This window comes from Vanessa atalanta, chromosome 28, assembly GCF_905147765.1.
Source record: "Vanessa atalanta chromosome 28, ilVanAtal1.2, whole genome shotgun sequence".
Classification (NCBI taxonomy): Eukaryota; Metazoa; Arthropoda; class Insecta; order Lepidoptera; family Nymphalidae; genus Vanessa; species Vanessa atalanta.
Genome location: NC_061898.1, coordinates 2337232 through 2360209, shown reverse-complemented (window position 1 = coordinate 2360209; position 22978 = coordinate 2337232). Strand labels below are relative to the sequence as shown.

General features: G+C 32.9%; 1 protein-coding gene across 1 annotated transcript in view; it reads right to left on the bottom strand.

The window, feature by feature from the left end:
• The window catches only part of LOC125074600 (single-minded homolog 1), a 59843-nt gene extending 52569 nt beyond the window's left edge, over nucleotides 1–7274 (bottom strand). The window contains exon 1 of the mRNA XM_047685956.1: nucleotides 7143–7274. The gene's annotated coding sequence lies outside the window, so the exon portion shown is untranslated. The remainder of the gene's footprint in view (nucleotides 1–7142) is intronic.
• Nucleotides 7275–22978: the final 15704 nt, after the last annotated feature.

The window sequence follows — 22978 nt, the reverse complement described above, 5'->3', positions numbered from 1 at the left end:
TTTTTTTTTACATAACATTAACAGCCTGTTAATTTCCCACTGCTGGGCCACCATTGTTCAAATTCTCCAAGGTTTGGAGAATTTCGTTGTTCGAAAACCCGAAATCATCGGTTAAGATGCACGCATTCTAACCACTGGGCCATCTCGGCTCTAACGATATGAAAATAAAAATGATTATATTATAATTAATACAGCCTTGTAGTACCCTAAATGCAAAATAGGGACGCCTATGTGCCCGTAATTAGGGAAGCAAGTGGGGGTTATAGGGATACTTAAGCTGAAGCACTGGCCCCAAAGAGTATACCCATTTTATAGAATTATTATCTCGTTTTTTTTAAACTTTAATAGTATTTAATATGAATCTACCGACCTCCGTGGTCGAGTAGTGTGTACACCGGTTTTCATAGGTACGCCACTCCGAGGTCCCGGGTTCGATTCCCGGCCGAGGCGATGTAGAAAAATTTCATTAGTTTTCTATGTTGTCTTGGGTCTGGGTGTTTGTAGTACCGTCGTTACTTCTGATTTCCATAACACAAGTGCAAAAGTGTGATGTTGTCCAATATTTATTTATTTAATTTATATTATGTAAAATAGCGATGGAAGACAAACCTTACGCACATAGACATAAGGAATGTCAGAAACATTTATACTAATGAGGATACATTTTGCATTGCCTAATTGAAAGATCTACTAAACCAATATAAAGAAAACTTATACCCAGGGCCGGATTTAGAGGAGGGCAACCGGGGTAACTGCCCTGAGGCCCCCAAAATAGAGGTTCGGTCGAGTTAAGAATTTTAATGTAATACTCGTTTATGTTTAGTTATCTGACAAAATATAATAGTATCACTAAATAATGTTTTAAAACACACTGGTACAAAGAGTAATCAATTATTGACAAATTTAATTGTTAGAAATGAAATTGTTCAAATTAAATTGTAAAGAGTCTCCAGGCCTCCAAATCCGGTCCTGCTTATACGAGAAGAAGTGACGCTTTTCGGAGAAGTTTTAATTTTGTAAAATTATCATATAACTAGCTGCGCGTCGCAGTTTCACTCGCTTTAGGCCAGTAGTTCCGAAACTTATTTTTCTCGTGGACCACCTATTGGCGTGTGTCCGTAACCCCATTTTGAGAGAAACACTAAAATATAAACTAAATTTTAATTTGTTTAATATTGGTGCTTATAATTCTATCCTTAGTAACCCTACGAGTATTTCAGCAATTAAAATCTATGAATTTGTTAGTGATTCTCTCAAACTGATGAAGATAAAAGTAGGTACCTTTGGCATCAAGTATTTATAGTGGTGCTCAAGTTCATGTCTGAACAAGCATTAAGCATTGTCGGGCGGACAGCGCTTTGCAAGTCTGAACACGAAATTGTACGTAATATCGAATACGCAAGTTTGGACAAGTGACAGTCGCTTGCCTTATTAAAATATGTACCTGCTTAGTTAGGTGCTTAAAACAATGTAGATAGGCCCTTATAAAAACTATGCTTACATCTTTGCTCCTTACTATCAAAAGCACATAAATTTACCCCCATTAACATCTTATGGACCCCCATTTCTCCACTCTGGGAATCAATGCTTTAGACTATTATATGACAAGGTTGAATTTCTTGTTATTTTAATTACGTTACGCCAAGACTTTTGAATTATGTTATCTACTGTACCGAATGAAGATTCTATCGAGAACCTGCAAGTAACTCAATCGTTACTCTTTTCCACCAATTTATATAACATGTGTTAATTAAATAAAATTATCCTACATTAAAATAATTCACGCCTTTTTCTTTTTTTGTGCTGTTTTCTGGTGTTTTAGTGGTAGGGCTTTGTGCAAGCCCGTAGGTATCACCTACTCATCAAATATTTCACCAAACAGCAATACTTAGTATCGTTGTGTTTCGGTTTGAAGGTTGATTGAATCAATGTAACTACAAAAAAAAAAACAACAAAAAAAAAAAAAACAAAATATAACATCTTAGTTCCCAAAGAACTTGAACTTTCATGTTCCTTTTATCAATGTCTATGGGCGAGGGTCACCACTTACTTCAAACCTTTACCTTAGAGAGGAGACCATTATCTAAATCAAGAGACATTTAATTATAATATCAGAAACACAAGTCACAACTCACCGCAGAACACGTGAAATATCAGAAAGTTTTAAGCGACATAATAATTACAAAATTTCTACGATACAAGTACCAAAATGGCATATCACTGTAAGTCAACATTTCACGAGTGAGATACGAAGTGATTTCTTACAGAAGCGCACTGCTTTTTCATATTAAAATTTATATATATATATATAAATAATAATATATCCTACCTTGAAGTCCAAATAAGTGTACTCCAGTTATCAGTTTAATTCTCACAACATTTTCATTAGTCATTTGGTGCTGTGTTAGTCATAATATATTTAAAAACAATCTTAAATGTAAAATGTTATAGCCTATTCCAAATAAGAAAAAAGATAAACAAGCCTTAGATTTACGTATTTCATGCGATTTGCTAATAACTCAGCTATATTGTACACTACTAGGAGTTTATGATTAATATATCTTTGTTTATAACAAAACTAATACACTTAACTACTTGTATCAACTTTAATTTTACTTCCAATATTACGATAAGTGTTTCGTCGACGTTCAAAACTCTATTTTTTCGCAAATCCATAGTGAATATCATAGATTAATCGAGCTCTCGACCAATGATATCGCGCCAATTTGCTGTCAAATGTTGTTTATTTGGCTTTGTTCCTGTTATGTTTGGAATAGAGTATACGTAGGTAGAGTTAGGAATATAACATTTAGTAAAAGGTAACAAATTTTTCTATGTACAAATCTCATTGTCTTTGATTCATTTTTTTAACATTTAAGCATCACACAGTTATCACACCTGATAGCAAGCTTGCCTAGAAGATGCCTATTCGCCCTAGACTTGAAGAATATTTTAGGTGATGGGGACTGCGGAAGTCGATTGTCTTCCAAAACTTTTTTTTACATTAATTAGTTTCCAGATTAATTGATTGGTATCTATAATATTTATAGTAGGAGGAGTGCGGGGGCGAGATCACCTTCGAGCCACAAGCGGAGCGCAGCAAGGAACCACGGATGCTTAACACGATCCCGCAGTCACTCCGACCCGTGAGGATGAAGCCAATCACAGTGCTTCTAGTGTATACTATACTTATCCCGATTGTCTCCCAGGGGCCTGGGTACCTTTCTGAAGGTGCATGGCGTGCAAAAGTAGCCTATATCTAGGACTTTGTAGTAATCAGTAGATAGTAAAAAAAAAACAATAAATCAAACTCAATAAATAATAATTAGTGATAAATATCCATTTGAAACTTATGGAGGTAAAAAAAAATATGGCCGTCACTAGACGTCCGACGGTAAACCATCGGAACGATGTTCATTGAAAGATTTATAATTACAAAAGACCATTTCGTAGTACATAACATGGAGTTACATTAATAAAATACTTCTCAATCTATTTTTCGTATTATTTGAATTTAGAATTAGTAGGTACAATAGGTAGAATATCATATATATATATATTTATGGCATAGGTTGGCGGACGAGCATATGGGCCACCTGATGGTAAGTGGTCACCACCGCTCATAGACAACATAAGAAATATTAACCATTCCTTACATCGCCAATGCGACACCATGCTTGGAAACTAAGATGTTATGTCCCTTGTGCCTGTAGTTACACTGGCTCAATGACCCTTCAAACCGGAACACAACAATATTGGGTCCTGATGTTTGTTTGATATCTGGGGTAGCCCAGGCGTGCTAACACAAAGTTCTGCCACCGAGAATCTCCAAATCTCTATTGGTCGGCATATTTTTTTCAATTAGCAAAATTTATCATACTTCAGACAATTTACCCAAAATTATAATTAATTATACGCCTAAACCGTTACGAATCACTACATTTGTGAAAACGTATAAAAAATCCGTTTGATAGTTTTGAGTTTATCGCGTACAGACGCAACGTTTGACATTATTTTATAATGTTGTGTGATATTCAAATAAAAACAAAAATACACAGGTTAGTATACAAACGAATATAAAGACATATCTTATCCAAAAGACGTGTCATAGAAATTTATATTTGAACAGCTCATGGCAACACCAATGTTTACGAAAGAAGTTGTCATTTATAAACGAATTAATGTTATTTGTGTCAAATAATTCCCATTTCCTGTTGAAACACTTGGACCTTAGAAAAGTAGTGCAAAAGGCTTCATTAAAAGTATAACACGCCTTATTGCCTCCACTGGACAGGAGGGCTGGTTCGTTCATAGAGGATCGGAATTGCGATTCAACGGGGAAATGCCGCTAGCATTCTTGCCACCATTCCACGCGGTCAAGATTTGTACAGTATTTTTAATTCATATTTGTAAATATTTAAGGACTCCATGTTGATCGGTGTCGTCCCTACTGGCTTTGAGTACTAGACTTAGCCATGAAGTTTGGGCTCCGAGTCACGTCCATCCTGAGGGTGCCCCATGAGACACCTTGGCTCAAGACGTAGTCGCCACCGCCAATCGGTGGGGTGGGTAGCGCTTCGGCTCGTAGCACGGCTTAATCAGACGTTATCGTGACGTCACTAATGGGGGACCAAACATTGATATAAGTATCTTTATATAAAACAATTAGCGAATCTTGCCATCGCGATGCAGAAATTTCAAAGACCTGACACAACGCCATCTAGTAATCGAAAGCAACAACGAATGTATGAATGACGTGAACAATACTAATATCATTCGAAATTCTAAAAACTCTGTTAGCTCTTTACGCTTAGCTAATTCCAAATTTAAAAATCTCAAAGAGCGAACCTATTAATTAAGTCGATTTAAAAATGGAATATCGTAACAAATACCGTAATAAAAAACTGAAATCCTAAATTTATTATTTTAAAAACAATACAGCCAGTCGAACGAGCGATAAAACTCAACATTAAATTAACGGTCACATTTTTAAACAAAGAACAAAAGCGATACGTCAATACGAAGGGCGAACCAACAAAGCTCTGTTTAAATTTCGAAATCCGATACTATTTAGACTGTGGCGATTATTTTGACTCCCAATTCGATATACCGGATCCCGGGATACGGGATTCAGAACGCTCTCATTCTTTTCAAATACGAAAGTAACTCTGTTTAAGCTAAACCAACCCACTGAACCGAACTTGATGAAGGACACTTCTTATTTTTTTAATTAATTTGACGACCAAACCCTAAAAGGCAAGCGAAGCAGAAGGCGACCACTAGTAATGTGTTGTGTCTGACTGTTAAGCTTTCACGGCTAAACCATCAAATTGAGAATTTGACATTATGTTCAATAGTTAAACAGTACTGTTTAAAGGGTCAGTGAGCCAGTGTAATTACAGTCATATGGGACTTAACATCATAGTTCCCAACATTGGTGGCGTATTGGTAAAGGAAAGACCAATTGGGCAGGCTACCTACCTATCATATTTAAAATAAAAAAAATGTGTACCATACAATGTTATTAATAAAGAGTAACTACTGAGTTTCATGCCGGTTGTTCTCGGTAGAATCTAAATTCCGAACCGCTGGTAACTTCACCTAATATAGTTTGTTAAATGACGATTCAAAAGTGCCTGTAAAAGCCTACTTGAATAAGGTATATTTTGATTTTGAATATTTGATTCTTATGAATATTGTATTATTTTATTTATTCCAGAATGTTCTAGAATGCTTAGAGGACTGTTTTGGTAATTTGCACAAACCATAACTTACCATTGCATAGTTTTAATATAAAAAAAACACCGCGATTTATATTGTTTACAATGTAAATATTATATTATCTGTATTTGAAATAGTCAAGAAGCGATCGTTTCATTCCCAACGTGCGTCATGATCTAAAAAAAATACCTAAAGTTTTAATAATACGTTAAAACCTAACGTCAAGACTGACTGCCTTGTTGGACTACTGGATTGGATACAAAGACACAGACTCCGAGGTTTTGGATTGACACCAAGTCGCACCAATATAAAGTTAATGGGATTCCCTGGAAGTTAGAAGTGTTTACACCATCGTGCTTCGAAAGCAGGGTCCTGCGCCTGAATCCTTTCCGGTCGTATTGGATTTGTCGTCCTTTCGAATTTCCAGTGAGTGAGTCTATAACCACACACACATTTGTCCACTATAATATGTCCTGTGTAGCTGGTTAGTCTTCTTTGAGACTAACCGCCATCACCCAAGTCGGTTGTCACGTTGATTATTGACAAATTACGTTTTTTTTTCAACCTTGTCCTATAAAATTGGTGAAATATTAAAAAAAAAAAAATGATTTTCGACCACGCATAATAATGTTATTCCGTGGTAAATACAAACATTTTAATTCCTTTATGTCTTTGAATTCATTACAAGCATATTAGCCTTTTTTTTAAATTTTAGAAGTAAGCCTCAGGTAAAATTTTTTTTTGTTTTTTATTTTATAAATATATTTAATTAAAAATTTCTTACGTAAAGATTTATTTATTTGCGACAATTAGCATTAAAACTATTCGTCGGTCGAATTTAGTCAAGTAAAAAAGATTTGTTCTTAATTATTTACAAGTCTGATTCAAACTTATGTAAGTATTATTGTCTATTTGTATATAAGTCGTTGGTGATAATTTGATTATTTAATTTTTATTGATTTTTATTCTTCCTCTGTTATTGAAATGTTTGATTAAAAAAAAAATAGGTTTTATATGTCGTATTAAATTGACTAAGTAGTTAGTGTGTTAGAAAAAGCGACGGAAGTTGTATTTGTTTCAATTGAGTTTATTTTTTTTTTAATGTTCTGAATGAAAGGTATTCAATTTTATTCTGCTTTACTTAACTTAACTTAAAAATTTATACGATATGGTATATAAGTATTAAATATGTACATAAAGGTTAATTGCTAAATATTCTTTATAATTTGTAAAATTAACATAGAATATGAATTAATAGTATCGATTTCATTCAATAATTTGACAGTTGATGTTGATTTTTAATACAAATATTAAAATGAAAATAATAATTGTTTCGCATATGCAGATACAGTGATTTATAATAAATGTATGATGCATAATAATATATATTATTTTATTATTAATAATAATGATACGAGTACCTTATAAGATTCCAGTAAGAGTTGCACAAGAACCATTAACACAAAACATTTTTACATATAAAATAGTTTCCATTTTTAAATAAGTTCAAATCACAAACACTAATTATTAATAAACGTACTCATTATTTTATTTATTATTAACATAATTAATCGATCACAGATTATAATATAATTAAAAAGAAAACCACTTAAAATGATTAATTTAAGGTTATTTAATACGTAACGATAAATTAAAAATTAAATTGTTATAATTAAATCACACAATAAAACACCTTTTAGTCAATTTACAATCACTACACACGTTGTAAAATTAAAAAGATAAAGGTCAATTATTGACCTTTACGTCACGTCCTCACAAAAGTCGCTAGTTGACTGACACGGCAAGCTTCCCGTCCCTCTTCAACCCACGTCCAGAGGGATAAGGGAGGGAACGGGAGGGGGGATAATCCCGAGGTGTTTGCAAGTAGTGATTTTTAACGTTATTATATTTAGCTATTCAAAACGTTTAAGTACGTGTCATTTATTAGAGCCATATCTGTTTATTATGTTTATTAATTTAAATAAAATAGTTAAATACCTAAATAGGTAGGTACTATGTTTTATAGGATTATAGATACATCTTAGGTAAGTGTAGATATTTATGCTACACAGAAACGGGTTGTAGCCTTACAATGTTTCACTTTTGCATGAAAAAAAAACATAAAAAGTTTATGTAATAAATTTAAAACAAAAAATATATTTTAATAGTGATTTATTTAAGATTTTTCACTGAAATCATTTTATTCACACTGCAACATTAAACAATCGCTTTAAAATCAACTAAGTACTTACATAATATAACAATATTTTAATAAATGGTTTAAACTTAATATTATAATAAAGAGAATTATTACAAAAAATAAACGATTAGGCACTAATTATTTATACCATGATGCACTAAAAAGTAATAAAAAGTATTTCAAGGGAGATAACAAAGGAAAAATAATAAGTACTTACTTAATCTTATTTAATTTCTAATTATAAAAAAGTTAAATGCTAAAAATAACATCATTGCAATATAAAAAAACCACATCAGATTATTCAAATATACATCATAAAGAACCTTTCTTGAATAATATATCCATTTCGGAATCGACTAAAGTGACTAAACAAAGAACCGGTTTAAAAAAAATAAAAACGTCATTTGCATTTGACGTTTGCCTCTTCCCGCCTCCACGCGCGCCGAGCGCTCATTGGCCGCTTGTAAGCCAATAGATTTTAAGGTATGAATTTATTTAGTTTTTTTTTTTTTTAATTGTATTTTAGTTTTGAATGAATGTTACTTTTATAATAATGTTTTTAAAATATTTGAAGGGCTTGCATTTTGTTAAGACTGTTTTGTCAATATATTGTTTTATTATTATACAAGAAATTTCTTGTTACATTATAAAGATATTGTGAATTTTTTCGTTTTGTAATAAAACAATAAAATTGTATAAGCATAATTTAAAACCTTTGACATACTTATTATTTTTGCTAATAGATCTGTTACACATTGAAATAAAACTAGTTTTTAACGGATTTAATCGCGTATATTAATTATTTTAACATCCCGACGTTTCGAGCACTTTGCAGTGTTCGTGGTCACGGGCCGTGACCACGAACACTGCAAAGTAATATACGCGATTAAATCCGTTAAAAACTAGTTTTATTTCAATGTGTAATAATCGCGAAAATCTAATACAACAGTTCTGTTACAGTCTGGAAAGTTATTATTATCAGACTATTCTTAAATGTAAATGTAAAAATTCTACTTTACTCTTGGAGCTGAAGTCACGTTTCCGAACAGATTTCTTAAGCACAAGCGCCTGGCGCACAAGATTCTAACAATATAGCCAGACTCCTTAAAATATGTTTAAGAAATTGCGGAGCTATATCGATAGTCCAAGATGATGGTTATAATCATCGGTTGTCAAAGCGTCGTGTCGTTACGACATCGTTGTGATCCTAACGATGCCTACCTTCTCTCCGAGCACGGGATAAATTATAAATACGTTGTAACACATGAGACTCAGAGGTGCATGGCTGGGTTTGAACCCTTAATCTTCAGATATCTTGCTGGACCATCTTAGCTTCTCTATAATAAATCATTACTTAATATATTTTTATTTTAAACACGACATATTTTTTAATCTAACTCAATTTTACGTCCTTATTTCAGGCAACAGAAGATTGGAGGCCCTTAATTATTATTTTACAGATAAATTCGAACGATTTCATTTCTATCAGTAAAAATATTTCAATCATTTATAAACTCTTTGTATCGTTGTTTTATAAAACAGTAATAAGTAATATTATTATAATTTGACCAGATATATCCAGATATCGAAACATTATTAAGTAAGTACATTAAAATTTTAACTCGTCGGAGTCTATTGTGGAGGACCCAGAGCAGTTGCCCCGGCCCTCCCCTAAATCTGTCGCTGAGTACTACTCATAAGTAGTACGGAATACAAAGTTAAAATAAAAAAACACACTTGCTTATTAATAGTCAATGTTCCACCGGTTCGGAAACAACTTCGAACCTGAGACGAATCGGCGCAAGAAACCCAACGGGAATTAATAAATAAAATAACAATAAATATATTATCGTTATTTGAAAACAGGATTTGGAGGTCTGAAGGCCCTGAAAACGTATATATTCAAGCAAGCCCGTGTTACACAGCTAGTATTAATAGAATCGGAAAGACAACATTATAATTACTGACACCTCGCCTCGTTAGGGCGCGCGCCATTTTGTTACAAATTGAACCAATTTGGCGCGATGTCTTATCAGGGTTGCCAAGCTTTTATTTAATGAACATTTTAATTATTTATGTACATATAATTAATTGTTGTTTTGGAACGTAACCTTTGGGTGAAACTGTTATGTGTGACGCGCGTTTTAAATTTTTCAGTGTTCAAATAATATTGTATCACGCAGTTCAAGCGCTTTCAAAATAATAATACTATAAAAAAAAATATTAAGTAAAAATTATTTACAATAAAGCCTTAATTAAATTGTTTATAACAAATAAAAATTAAAAAATGGTTCACGTACAAATCATGAACGCGTGGAATGGTGGCTAGGATTTGAATTACAAGTCGATCTTCTGGAAAAAAATTAAACCAGCTTTTAATATAGGATTCAACTTCCCACTTATAATATATTCCGTAACATTTCAGTTCCCAAGGCTAGTAGTGCATTGGTTATTAAATAAATCGTTAAAATACTGCACCAATGTCCATTTGCAATGGTGACTACTTAACATCACTTGGACATATTGACCTACCAATGTCATAAATAAACCACCGATACGAAGGTCAGCTACAAGATTATCAAAAGGTTCATTTATTTATAAAACGTCCCCTAGATCTGTACAAATTTACAGCTGTATGCAAATTATTGTTAACTAGCAACATCGGATTCATGAGACTTTAATTAATTAAAAGCCATATCATTCCATAAATTATCTGTGTCTATAGTCTATACTAATATAATAAATGCGAAAATAACGTTCTGTTTGTCTGTCTTTTGCTCTTTCACGGTCAAAAGTTATTTAACACCTGACAGTCAGCCCGTAATACGCGACTGAAAGCGCCGGCGTCAATAACATATTTCTATAATTTATGCCGTATTTTTGCCGCAGTACATTAGATTATTTTCTACAAATAGATCATTAGTTTCGCTATATATAAACATATTTAAATTGTTTATGATATTAGTATAGACTGTGATATCTATTCTGTTTCACCAAATCCACAACAGCGTGATTTTTAAGACATTTTCTGACACAACCACTCTGTGGCACCAGCTTTCAGCTTGGGAGCCTTCAAGAAAAGAGCGTACCTACTCATTTTTTAGAGGCCGGCAACGCACCTGCGAGCCCCCCGGTGTTGCAAGTGTCCATGGGCGGTGGTAGTCACTTTCCATCAGGTGAGCCTCCCGCTCGTTTGCCACCTAAAACACAAAAAAAAAATTTACTGATCAACATTTAAATCAAAGAAATAATTAACTAAAATTGTTATTAAAAAAAAAACTTAAAAAAATATATTAATTAAAAAAATATTGTTACATTATATTTTGTCTGTGACCGACAACCCTATTTCAACTTTCACGCCTATATAAAAACTTTTTATACGAAACGACAACGAAACGGATCACACGACATTCTTCAAATACTACTTGAAAATCCGGCTTCGCTTGGATAAAATAATGAAAACTAAACAAATATATGTAAACCGATCAGAAAGTATGTTTCATGTGTTAAGATGGCCGCCCGTTGGACTGTCATGTCATTAAATTTCATGGATTGAATATCGAAGTATCTCGATTATACGAATTTTACGGATACATGTTGTCGACTAAATTATCATTAGTTTTTAACGATCTATAATAGTGGGTAAGTTTCGATCGGGTCTATCGTAGACGAAACTATTAATATAAATTCAACTGATACTGACAGAAAACTGACAATTGAACTGACAATTGAACTCAGATAGTATACTCTATTCCAAAAAAAAAGCCAAACAAACATTTGACAGCAAATTGACGCGATATCATTGGTCGAGAGCACGATTATGGATTATGGATTTGCGAAAAAATGGCGTTTTGAACATCGACGAAAATGTTATCGGAATTTTGGAAGTAAAATTAAAGCGGATATAAGTAGTTAAGTGTAACAGTGTTGTATTATAAATAAAGATACATTAATCATAAACTCTTAGCTGTGCACAATATAGCTGAGTTATTAGCAAGTGACATTAAATACGTAAATCTAAGGTTTGTTTATCTTTTTTCCTGCTTCCATTGAAATAGGCTGTAGATAGTTTTTCGTTTCCATGTCGTATCGTCGACGTCACGTTGGCTATAGATCGGAAGAGATCAAATTTTAGATTTAAAACAACTTATAAGAAATAGGTATTCATATACCTAAGTGTCGCCCGCGATTTCGCTCGCGTTTTAATTATTGGTCAGTATAAAAAAGGCCTATATCCTTCCTTGGAGTTTAAATTTGCTTCATACGAAATTTCCTCAAATTCAGTTCAGTAGTTACGCCGTGGAAGAGCAACAGACAGACAGAGTTACTCTCGCATTTATAAGTTTAGTTCAATAGTCGATCAAAATAGTTTCTATGATTTAATCTTCTTGGATTAAAAATATATTTGCATCTAAACCTTCAATGACACATTGCGACTGCACCCTTTTAACTGAACTTTCATTCGACGAACTCTGATTGATCTTAATTCATGTTTTCACCTAGTAGGGCTTTGTGCAAGCCCGTCTGGGTAGGTACTCCCACTCATCGCACATTTAAGGCCCAATAGCAGTACTCAGTATCGTTGGGTTCAGGTTTGAAGGAACATAACATCTTAGTTCCCAGGTTGGTGGCCCATTAGCGATGTAAGGAATGATAATATACAGCGACATTGTCCACATAGACAATGGTGAAAGTGTATATAAATAGTATGGTGGTGTTTACCTGCACTTACCATCAGGTGGTCCATGTGCACATCCGCCTACGTATATCATAGAATAATCTGTCAAAAAAAAAAACAGCATCATTGGATGTATATAAATAAGTATGGTTTTTAAATATTAAAGGACATTTTTAGAGGTTTAAGTGACTTTTTTCTATCATATAAAATTAATTATATAATTGTTTCAAAATACTATCTAACTAACATACTTATATCCTGAAGAGTATTTTTATATTATTATATTTTTCAGATTTTGTTTAATGCAATGTATCATATAGATTTTAGGCATTATAAAACTTGCGTTTAGCTCCAGTAGTCTTAAGTGTCAAGTCATTCGTAATAGACAACTTCACACCTTATCTTATGTCAGAATGTTTATTTTATTCCTCGAACCTGACATTGGCATAATAATCTGTGCCCTCGGCACAAATAAACGCCATATTTAAAAATATACCATATATTTTATTCCAAATTTAAATTGAGTATGTTTTTCGTAAACGTTAATCTTAATACATTTATCGTAATAATTATTATATTATTGTAATTAATAATTTTCATCCAATTAAAAACTATTTTCAATTACGTACATACATAAATAATTACACGCACCCTTTTTTGTATATATAGTCTTGTTAGATTCAGGGCCGTGTATTTCTAAGTAGAATATTTTCAAAACATTTCTAGAAACATCAAAAGATCCGGTCGTTAGAGAAGAAAGTGTTAGGCGTTGCTAATGAGCACTGTTTTGGCGCCAAAAACTATGCACAATAGCGTGAACAGGAAATTTACCTCCCTTTTTGTTCCTGCAAAGTACAATATGGCGGATTTTTATGTTCTCTGATTTTAATCCTACAGCAACTGTGGAGATCTCACTAAGCTAAAACTTTTAAAAAGAAACGTTCCTGTTTTGATCGTATTTAAAAAAAAAAACTAAATGTACGTCTCGGGACGCACGACAGATGTACGTACGTGATAACTTAAACCAATCTAAGTTGAAATTATTTAATATTTAAATTGTTTAACTCGAGGAAACCTTAGTTGTCACTTAAAATATCAATATGACAATGTCAGGATAGGTTATTTATTAATAAAATCTGATATCATTACATAGTATAAAACAAAATCCCCTCCGCTGTCTGTCCCTGTGTATGCTTAGATCTTTAAAATGACACAACGAATTTTGATGCGGTTTTTGTTTAAATAGATAGATTGATTCAAGAGGAAGGTAAAGTACTGTACACCTTAAAAAGGTTTTCATAAAAGTTCTCGATGGTACACGTCTATCTCTTAGGGATAACCCATAATAACCATTTTTATCCTTTACTTTTAACGAGAAATAATGACTATTTTCGAAGCGTTTTTAAGCAATACAGCATTCATTCCTATCTAATTAAGTAACCTTTAACACATTGTAAATTTAATATAGATCAATATGGCTCTTTACAGCATGTAAATTAAATGAATATGTTCGAAGATATTACAGATTAAAAACGCAGGGACATAGCGCTTCGTATTGTCTAATGACTGAAAAACTGTGAACGTTGTAAGATATTCTGTAGTATATTTAGTAACAGCATTGCACCCGTGCGAAGCCGGGCGTGTCGCTAGTTGATTATAATATATATTTTATTCCTAGTTACAGTTGTTGAATATGTACATACATTATTAGTATTATTGGTTGCCTGCCGCTGCCGTATGCTTAAGAGAAAGGGAAGCCAGACAGACTGGCGCCATAACGCGTTACGTTACGAAGCGGTGTACCCTGTATGAGAAGTTATCACTTCAAAAACCGCTATGTTACTTTTTCCGGTTCTTCTCAGATCAGAGTATTTGCTTATCCGAACCGGTGGTAGATTCTACTTTGACTGTTAATAAGTGAGTTTAATATTTCTTAATTGAATAAAAGAATTTGAATACGCTGCTTCTGAAAGCACGAGAGGAATTATACAAATCATGTTAAATTCGTAAAGTGTTTGAACTATTGGGGATATTCTTGTTAACAAACTTGGTCACATACTGCATTCGGATTCTGCGTCGGTCATATTGAATGTTTAGTGTGGAGAATTTTTCAGTAGTCCGAAGTTAGCGCTGCGTCCTCAATATCTACATACTTTAACACAATCCATCCATCGTTTCTTTGGTCACCCCCCCCCCCCCCACCTCGATATCTATATTGTTTTGAAATTCGCTAAATGATTTCCACCCGATTTCGTGCACGTGGCTGTTAATGGTCGCTCGACTTCATTCTCTTGAAACCCTCAAACAGGCGTATGCTCACAGAATTGGTGAACAATACGTGCGTCGACAATTATCTCGGTTGATTAATATCAATTAGACCATTTAAATTAATCGATTTTTTGGTTATTTCGAGAACAAAAAGCAGCTGTATAATGTGTATTTTAAAATAATGCACTAATTGAACTTAAAAACTCCTAAAAAGTAAACTTAAAAATTGTCTCTCAAATAAATTTTTGTATAAGCGACTAATTTTTTTAATGTTTAATTATGGGTAATTATTTCGTAGACTATTTTCTTCGTGAACATTATTTAAACATAATTATTTGAGATTAAGTTCATTATTTTGTTACTTTCAATATGTCACTTTTTGTAATACATTTACTTGTAAAAAATGAAGCGAAGGTTCGATCGAGACCGCTTGGGTTTTTATGTCCACAGCACAAGGTTTACACTTAAATCGAGTAAATAGTTATTATATAATTGATATTATTCTTGAAATATAACATAAATAAAAAACTTGCAAAGAACGTGCAGGCGCCGCGCGTTGGGGACGCGTCGCTAATGATGTTTGAGTCTTGATCCGAACGCCAAAGTAATCTTTAAAAAAAAAGCTGCAGAGGATATATCCAGAACAGTGCTTGCATCCGCTCGTAGTGCTTAAAACAGATCTTCTGTCAAACATATTCGTTAATAAGAGCATTCAAATCAAAGCAAGGTTAATAGAAGCACGTTTGAATAGTCATGTTACATTGAATTAAAGCTAGGACCGGTTCGGAAAGTAGATTCTACCGAGAACAACCGTCAAGGAACGTCAGTAGTTACTCTATTACACAATTTTAATTACAGCGTATCTAAATCATTGGGACGTACAGACTGATTTCATTTTCAGTGTCGAGTGTAATATAAAATAACCTAAATCAGGCATACGTCTGAACGGTCGCGGCGCAGCGGTGTGTCTGCGACTGCGAGGCAGTGATCGTTACGAACACGTGCCCCCAATTATAACGAACCCCCACGAGACGGTGTGATTATACCTTGTTATAGAGGGAATGACGCCTTTAAATATGTTTTTCATATTGTTATGATGATTTTGACTTGTTGGAAATATGCATGTTGAACACGATTACTTAACTAAATGAAATGCTAGGAACTATTATTACTTTGTGTACCACATACCTACCTATTTTGGTAGGTTAACTATAAATGATTGGAATTGGAGCCAGATGGCCCAGTGGTTAGAACGCGTACATCTTAACCGATGATAGCGGGTTCAAACCACGGCAAGTATCACTGAATTTCCATGTGCATAATTTGTGTTTATAATTCGTCTCGTGTTCGGCGGTGAAGGAAAAGTGCGTGTGTCTAATTTCACGAAATTCTGCCACATATGAATCCACCAACCAGCACTGGAACAGCGTGGTGGAATATGCCTCGAACCTTCATCTCAAAAGGGAGAGGAGCCCTTTGCCCAGCAGTGGGAAATTACCAGGCTTTACATGTCGACTGCTTTGAGTCGAATTGTTGATTCGGAATAGTTTTAACGGATAATTTATATCCAGATATAATTCTTGTGATAGATAAACTGTAACTACTAAACAAATTTTGATAATCCTTTCGTGTTTAGGAACATATTATAATCAAAAATAATATCTCAAAAGTCAAAGTCAAAAATCTTTATTCAATATAGAAGTGTTTACACTTGCTTATTGATTGTCAAAAATCTACCACCGTCTATACTAATATTTAATAAAGCCCTTTTTATTCCTTAACATACATAGAAAAGTAAGAAAAATACATAAGAAAGTATACATAACATTACCTCTGTTAAGGCCCCTAGCGGGTATAGGCCTCCTCCAACAGTTTCCAGGTTTTCCTTGCCTGTGCTTTCTTCATCCAGTCTATTCCAGCAATTTTTTTAATTTCATCTACCCATCTTTCTTTAGGGCGCCCTCTGGCTCTCATGCCACTAGGACCGGACCAGCTTGTGACCAATTTTGTCCACCTTCCGTCAGTCGATCTTGCTAGGTGACCAGCCCATTTCCATTTTAGTCGTTTCATATGCTGGAGAGCATCTATCACTTTCGTTTTTTTGCGTATCTCTTCTGATTTCTGTTTATCCTTCAATCTTACATTTAGAATACTCCTTTCCATCGCACGCTGGGTCTTCTGTATTCTGTCCCTTGCATAGTTATTGTATATCCAAGTTTGTGATCCGTATGTCATGCAGGGAAGCAGACAGCCATCCATAATTTTCTTTTTCAGTTTCAAGGGTAGTTTTGATTTCATTATTTCTTTTAAACTCCAGAACTTAGTCCATGTCTTGTTTATTCTTCTATCAATTTCGTCCTTGTGTCTGGAATTACTGAATGAAATGTTTTTCCCCAAATATATATAGCTGTTTTCATATTCTAGATTCTGTGAAATATTGGCTAATATAGGTGTTTGGATTGAGTTGGTCATTACTTTAGTTTTGGATGTGTTTAATTGTATTCCTATACTGTTACTTATTTCACATAGATCTGTTATCATTTCTTCTAATTGCTTAGCTGATTTTGAGAAGAGAATTATATCATCAGCAAATCTAAGGTTATTAAGGTATTCCCCATTGATGTTAATACCTTTTTGTTTCCAGTCCAGGTCTTTCATAATATGTTGTATAAATATTGTAGGTGATAGCGGGTCACCTTGTTTCACACCTCTACGTATATTGATTATTGGCCCCAATCTGTCTAGTTTTACACGGCTTACGCTTTTGCTGTAGATGTCTTTTAGGATGTTTATATAAGTTATGGGAACCTCTTGCTGTTCTAGGGCTTGCCATAAGCTGTCGTGCGATATGGAGTCAAAGGCTTTTGCATAGTCAATAAAAGCTAAGTATAAGGGTTGTTGGCGTTCTTGATGTTTTTCAATTACTTGTTCTAGAGTATGGATATGATCGATTGTACAAAAACCTTTTCGGAATCCTGTCTGTTCCACGGGTTGGTATTTCTCTATCTCTGTCTCTATTCTCTTATTTAAACAGGATGCGAATAATTTATACATAGTTGGGAGTAAGCTTATAGGTAATTACAAATATCTGATGCGTCGCCCTTTTTATAAAGGAGTATTATTCTTGATTCCACCCATTTCGCAGGTACTATTTGCTCTTGGAGGATTTTATTAAAAAGATTTGAAAGAGGTCTAGCTAATAAATATTTTCCGGATTTGAGAGCTTCGTTGGGGATATTATCATGTCCAGGACTTCTTTGTTGTTTAAGCCTGTCTATGTGTCTTATAATTTCCAAGTCATCGAAGTTAAGAATCTAAGTAAAGAATATTTTTGGTATGTATTGGTTTTGTCGTTATATTTTTTGTAGCTATACAGATCTTTATAGTAATCTGAAGCAGTATTAACAATATCTATCCTTGTTTGCGTAAGTTTTTCAGGGTCTTTTAATTTTATTTTTGGAATCCACGTTTTATTATTATTCAGTTGTTTAAAAGCTCTCTTTTGACTTCCAAAATTTAATAAGTTCGATTCTATTATTTTCATTCTATAGGATTCATAGTCTTTTTTTAGTTTTTTGTTTGTAGTTTTGTAAAGACTCGAGAGTTTTTGCTTTTCTTCTCTGCTTTTCGGATGCTTACGTTGTAATTCGTTTCGTTTTTTTATCATATCTTTTGTTTCTGCTGATATTATATTTCTTCTTTCTTGTTTAGTATTTGTGTTTTTTATGCTTTGCGTTATGGCTGACTCTATTTTATTATAGTATGAAGTCACATTGTCATTTTCACACCAAGTTGTTTTGTGTAATTCAGTTTTTAATAAATTTACATAATTATTAATATTCTCTTCTCCCTGTAGTAAGATTCGATGACTTCCGAATTTTGCTCTGCTTAACTTCTGTATTCCTAAGTTAAGTGTGCCACGTACTAATTTATGGTCGCTCGTGAATAGGTCATTGTTTAATGTTTCTATATTTGAAAATTTTTTTGGTTTATTACTGAGAATATAGTCTATTTGGTTTTTTGTATTGCCATCTGGACTAGTCCAAGTCCATAATTGTTTTTGCTTTTTCTTGAATAATGTATTTATTACGGTAAGTTTGTTTTCCAGTGCGTATTGTAGAAACCGGTCACCTCTTTGATTTCTATTGCCATAACAATATGGTCCCATTATTAAGTTTTCGTTTTGCTTTCTTTGACCAATTTTTGCATTTAAGTCCCCCATTGTAATTATTAATCCGTTAGCGAACTTATGAGCTGTTTGCAATTGGTCGTAAAAGGATTTAATTTCATCTTCATTTGCATCCTTTGTTGGTGCATATACTTGTATTAATGATAATTTTGTTGTTTCAAATTGAAGGTTTAGTATACATACTCTTTCTGATATTCCGATGTAGTTCTGGATGAATGATGATGAATACTAATATAGTATATACTAATATAATTAAGGCGAAAGACAAAATAGAATTTTATTTAAAAAAAAAATCAACAAAATATCGACAATATTATGAAAAACTGCTTCAATTCCCTCCCTAGACATCCTTATTTTATCTGTTGCGTTGAATGACTGTAGTCTACAAGAGTTAGCTCCGCCCAATATATGAATGTGTTCTATCAGAAAATTTATTTGTGTTGTTACTTTTTTAAATATGTGTGTTAAGATTCCTTTGAATGTGTGATGTTCTTATACATTTTTCTTTGTTGTAATTGTTTAGGCGGGAAAAGAGCGATGACACTCGTACTATGGCATACGTAATGATGACATTTCTCTCTGATATCTATGAGGCAGCAAACTTTTTTTTAATTTAGTCATTGACAATATATTCTACGATACACAATAACCTTCATCTAAGCAATTTATTTAAAAACTGTGTTTGTTTGTTCGATGTTTTTTTATGTTATCTTAGGGGGCAAACGAGCAGTAGGCTCACCTGATGTAAAGTGATTACCACCGCCCATGGACATCTGCAACACCGGAGTACGCTCTTTTTTTGAAGATTCTCAAGTCGTTGTTGTTCGATGTCGGATTAGTTCAAAGTATTCTATCAGATCCTTTATCAGAATCTAATACGATGCTCCTGGAATTCTATCTACTTAATACCTATAAATAATGTTCTAACAAAAGGAACACGAGAGAATGAGACTGACGTACCTTTGTAGGACAAAAGTTCCAAAGTGAAATAAGATTAAAAAAATACTGGTAAGAATCAGAACTAAAGTTTGCTGCAGCGATATATTTTTATTGTGTAAATTAAACTTCTAAAACATACAGCGCTTAAAGAAATCGTTTTGTCCAGAATATCGTGGCGCTTATGCTTTTCGTTCAATGTAATGTAGCAATATTAGGTCCCTATAGATTTGTCAGATCGTAGATCAGGCGTGGTCTTTAATTTTTTTTTCTAGTGTGGTATTACGATTTTACTAGCTAAGGTATTTAATCTTTTATAGTAATCTTAATACGAATTTTTTTTTTTGAAGCCGCTGACTTATAGGACATATAATCAGTGGCGTAGCTATCGTAGGGCCAGGTGGTGCAGTGCACCAGGGCCCCTGAGGTCTGTGGGCCCTCTAACCTAAGCTATGAAATGAGCTTTGAATAGAGATGAAGTATGGATTTAACTTACTAATGATAAGTTTAACTCACTGTATCCTATTCTTATTACTATCTATAATTTTGAATGCCAATATACGTTAAAGAGGGGGTGAGGGCCCGATTCTTTTTCTATGCACCGGGGCCCTTACCCACCTAGCTACGCCACTGCATATAATAGATTGCATTACATTACATTAAGCTTTAGTTTGTTTTATTGGAATTCGATACAATAAATAAAATATAAAAAGTATAACTATTTTATTGTTAAATTAATTTAATGCTTCGACTTCTAGCAAGCAAGGAGTTTTATTATAAGTCAGCCTCCCAAAATACAATATATTAATGTGTAATTTTAATTTATTCTCGATTTAATGGTACCTTCGTCATGAAAGTGATTGTTGAGCTAAAGGACGAGAGTTCGATATCGACTAATGACAAAAAAATATTTAGGCCGTATGTGTTTTCGCCGTGGTCTAGATTTTAGTGTCTGTATTTAACTACTTTAGTTAACAAAAGTATTATTTTTTTAACTCGACATTCTTCATTTTGCATTAAATGTCAGACAAATTTTGTCTGTGCTTGCACCATTTTGGAGGGGTTTTGACCTAGTAGTTTTCAGCATTGATAGTGTCGATAGTAGACCTTGAAAACTATTCAGGATATCGATAGTACTATCGATAGTATCGTTTCGATCAATACTATCGATACCTCTCCGTAAGCAATACTATTGATTACGGCAATACTATGGATACTATCTATAGTATTGCTATCTCTCTGCTCTGTAAGCAATACTATTGGTACTATCGATAGTATCGATAGTTTTGTACTATCGATAGTAACGGTTAAAAGTAATGGTTTTTGCAATACTATCGATTGCTCATGGGGAGCTATGGATACTATGATAGTATTGACACGTGACAATACTATCGATAGACTATCGATACTATCACTAACACCTTAACTATCGATAGTCTATCGATAGTCTATCGATATGCAACGCTAGTAGCTTTACATTTAATACAATTATGTAAAGTAACGATTTAAAAGTGCCTGTAAAAACATATTTGAATAAAATATTTTTTTTTTTGTTTTGTTATTTAGATGACGTGTTGTTTATATGAGACGGTTCTTACTTCTCGTTACCTCAACTTCACCACATAACCGTGGTCTAACTACTTAAATCTGTGTTTAACTACAAAATGAAACTTACAGATCAGATATCTGGAAATAAATATAATAATCATTCATAAATAACCTTTTTCCAAAAACAAGTTAATAATTTTTTAAAAATTTACAACTTTTTTTTATTAAAACAATAATTACAAAAAATTTGAGACTTGTAATTTCAATGTCAGTACAAAATTATTACCTAAATAGTTCCGCGTTGTAACGCAAGAGGTCGTAACGTTAAGGACATACAGCTTTTCGTCACTAGATGACGCTTTTCTATAGTGTATATCGTTATTTCTAGATGTCGTATCTTTTAATATAGTATGATAATGTGATTTACTACAACAATAATATTTTTATTATAGTATCCAGGGAAGTTATGGATCTGTGATTTCGGATCCGATTTCAGGATTTGAATACGAATTTAACAATAATATTTTACTGGTTTCAGATACGGTTACGGATACGAAAATGTTTCGGATAATTTACGTTTACAATTTCAATCATTACGGATATTAGATTATTTAGAAACTGTAAAAGAAAAAAATATATATGTATTACACTTTATTTTTAGGCTATAATTTAGTATAAGGTTTAAAATACAATTAGTGATTCCTTCAAGTAGAAAACGAAGCAAACAAAATTATAATAAACATTTTTTTATCGGTTTCAGTTACGGAGATTTTTATTTCGGGTATCCTATAGTTTCGGTTACGGTTACGGAGCTCCATAGAATACCCGATAGGAACTATAATATATATATCAGTAATGGTTTTTTTTTAATTACGAATTATGTATTGCACTTTCGCAAGTTTTAAAATCCTATGGCGGAATCGGAGAAATAGATATCAAATAACAATTTACAAACTTAAAATCTAAAATTAAAATAACTTAACTTTTTATTTTATTAATGTAAAAAAACATTTGTAACACACGATTTTTCTTTCTACTACATTTTCGTGGATTTAATTATTTTTCATACCCCTTAATTTAAAAAAAATCTATACTAACAGAACTAGAATGTACAAATTCTAAAATTATTTGAATGTAAATGAAAGTTTCCTTGGCATCCATCAACTAAAGTCAAAATACAATTCAACTCACAGGTAATAAACAAATAAAAAACCTTATTTTTAATAAGTGTAAATTTAATTTTTATTCTTATAATAACTTAAATTCTATAGTGAAATAGCATTTGTCATACTTTTTAGTAGGTTAACTTTTTATTTAGATTCTTTGTTACATATATGGACATTGTTATGGTTTTATTTCACTGAAAAGCAAGAGATGAATTATAGTTCCATTAAAACACACAATAACTCATTTGGTTTCAAGTATTTTAAACATTGGG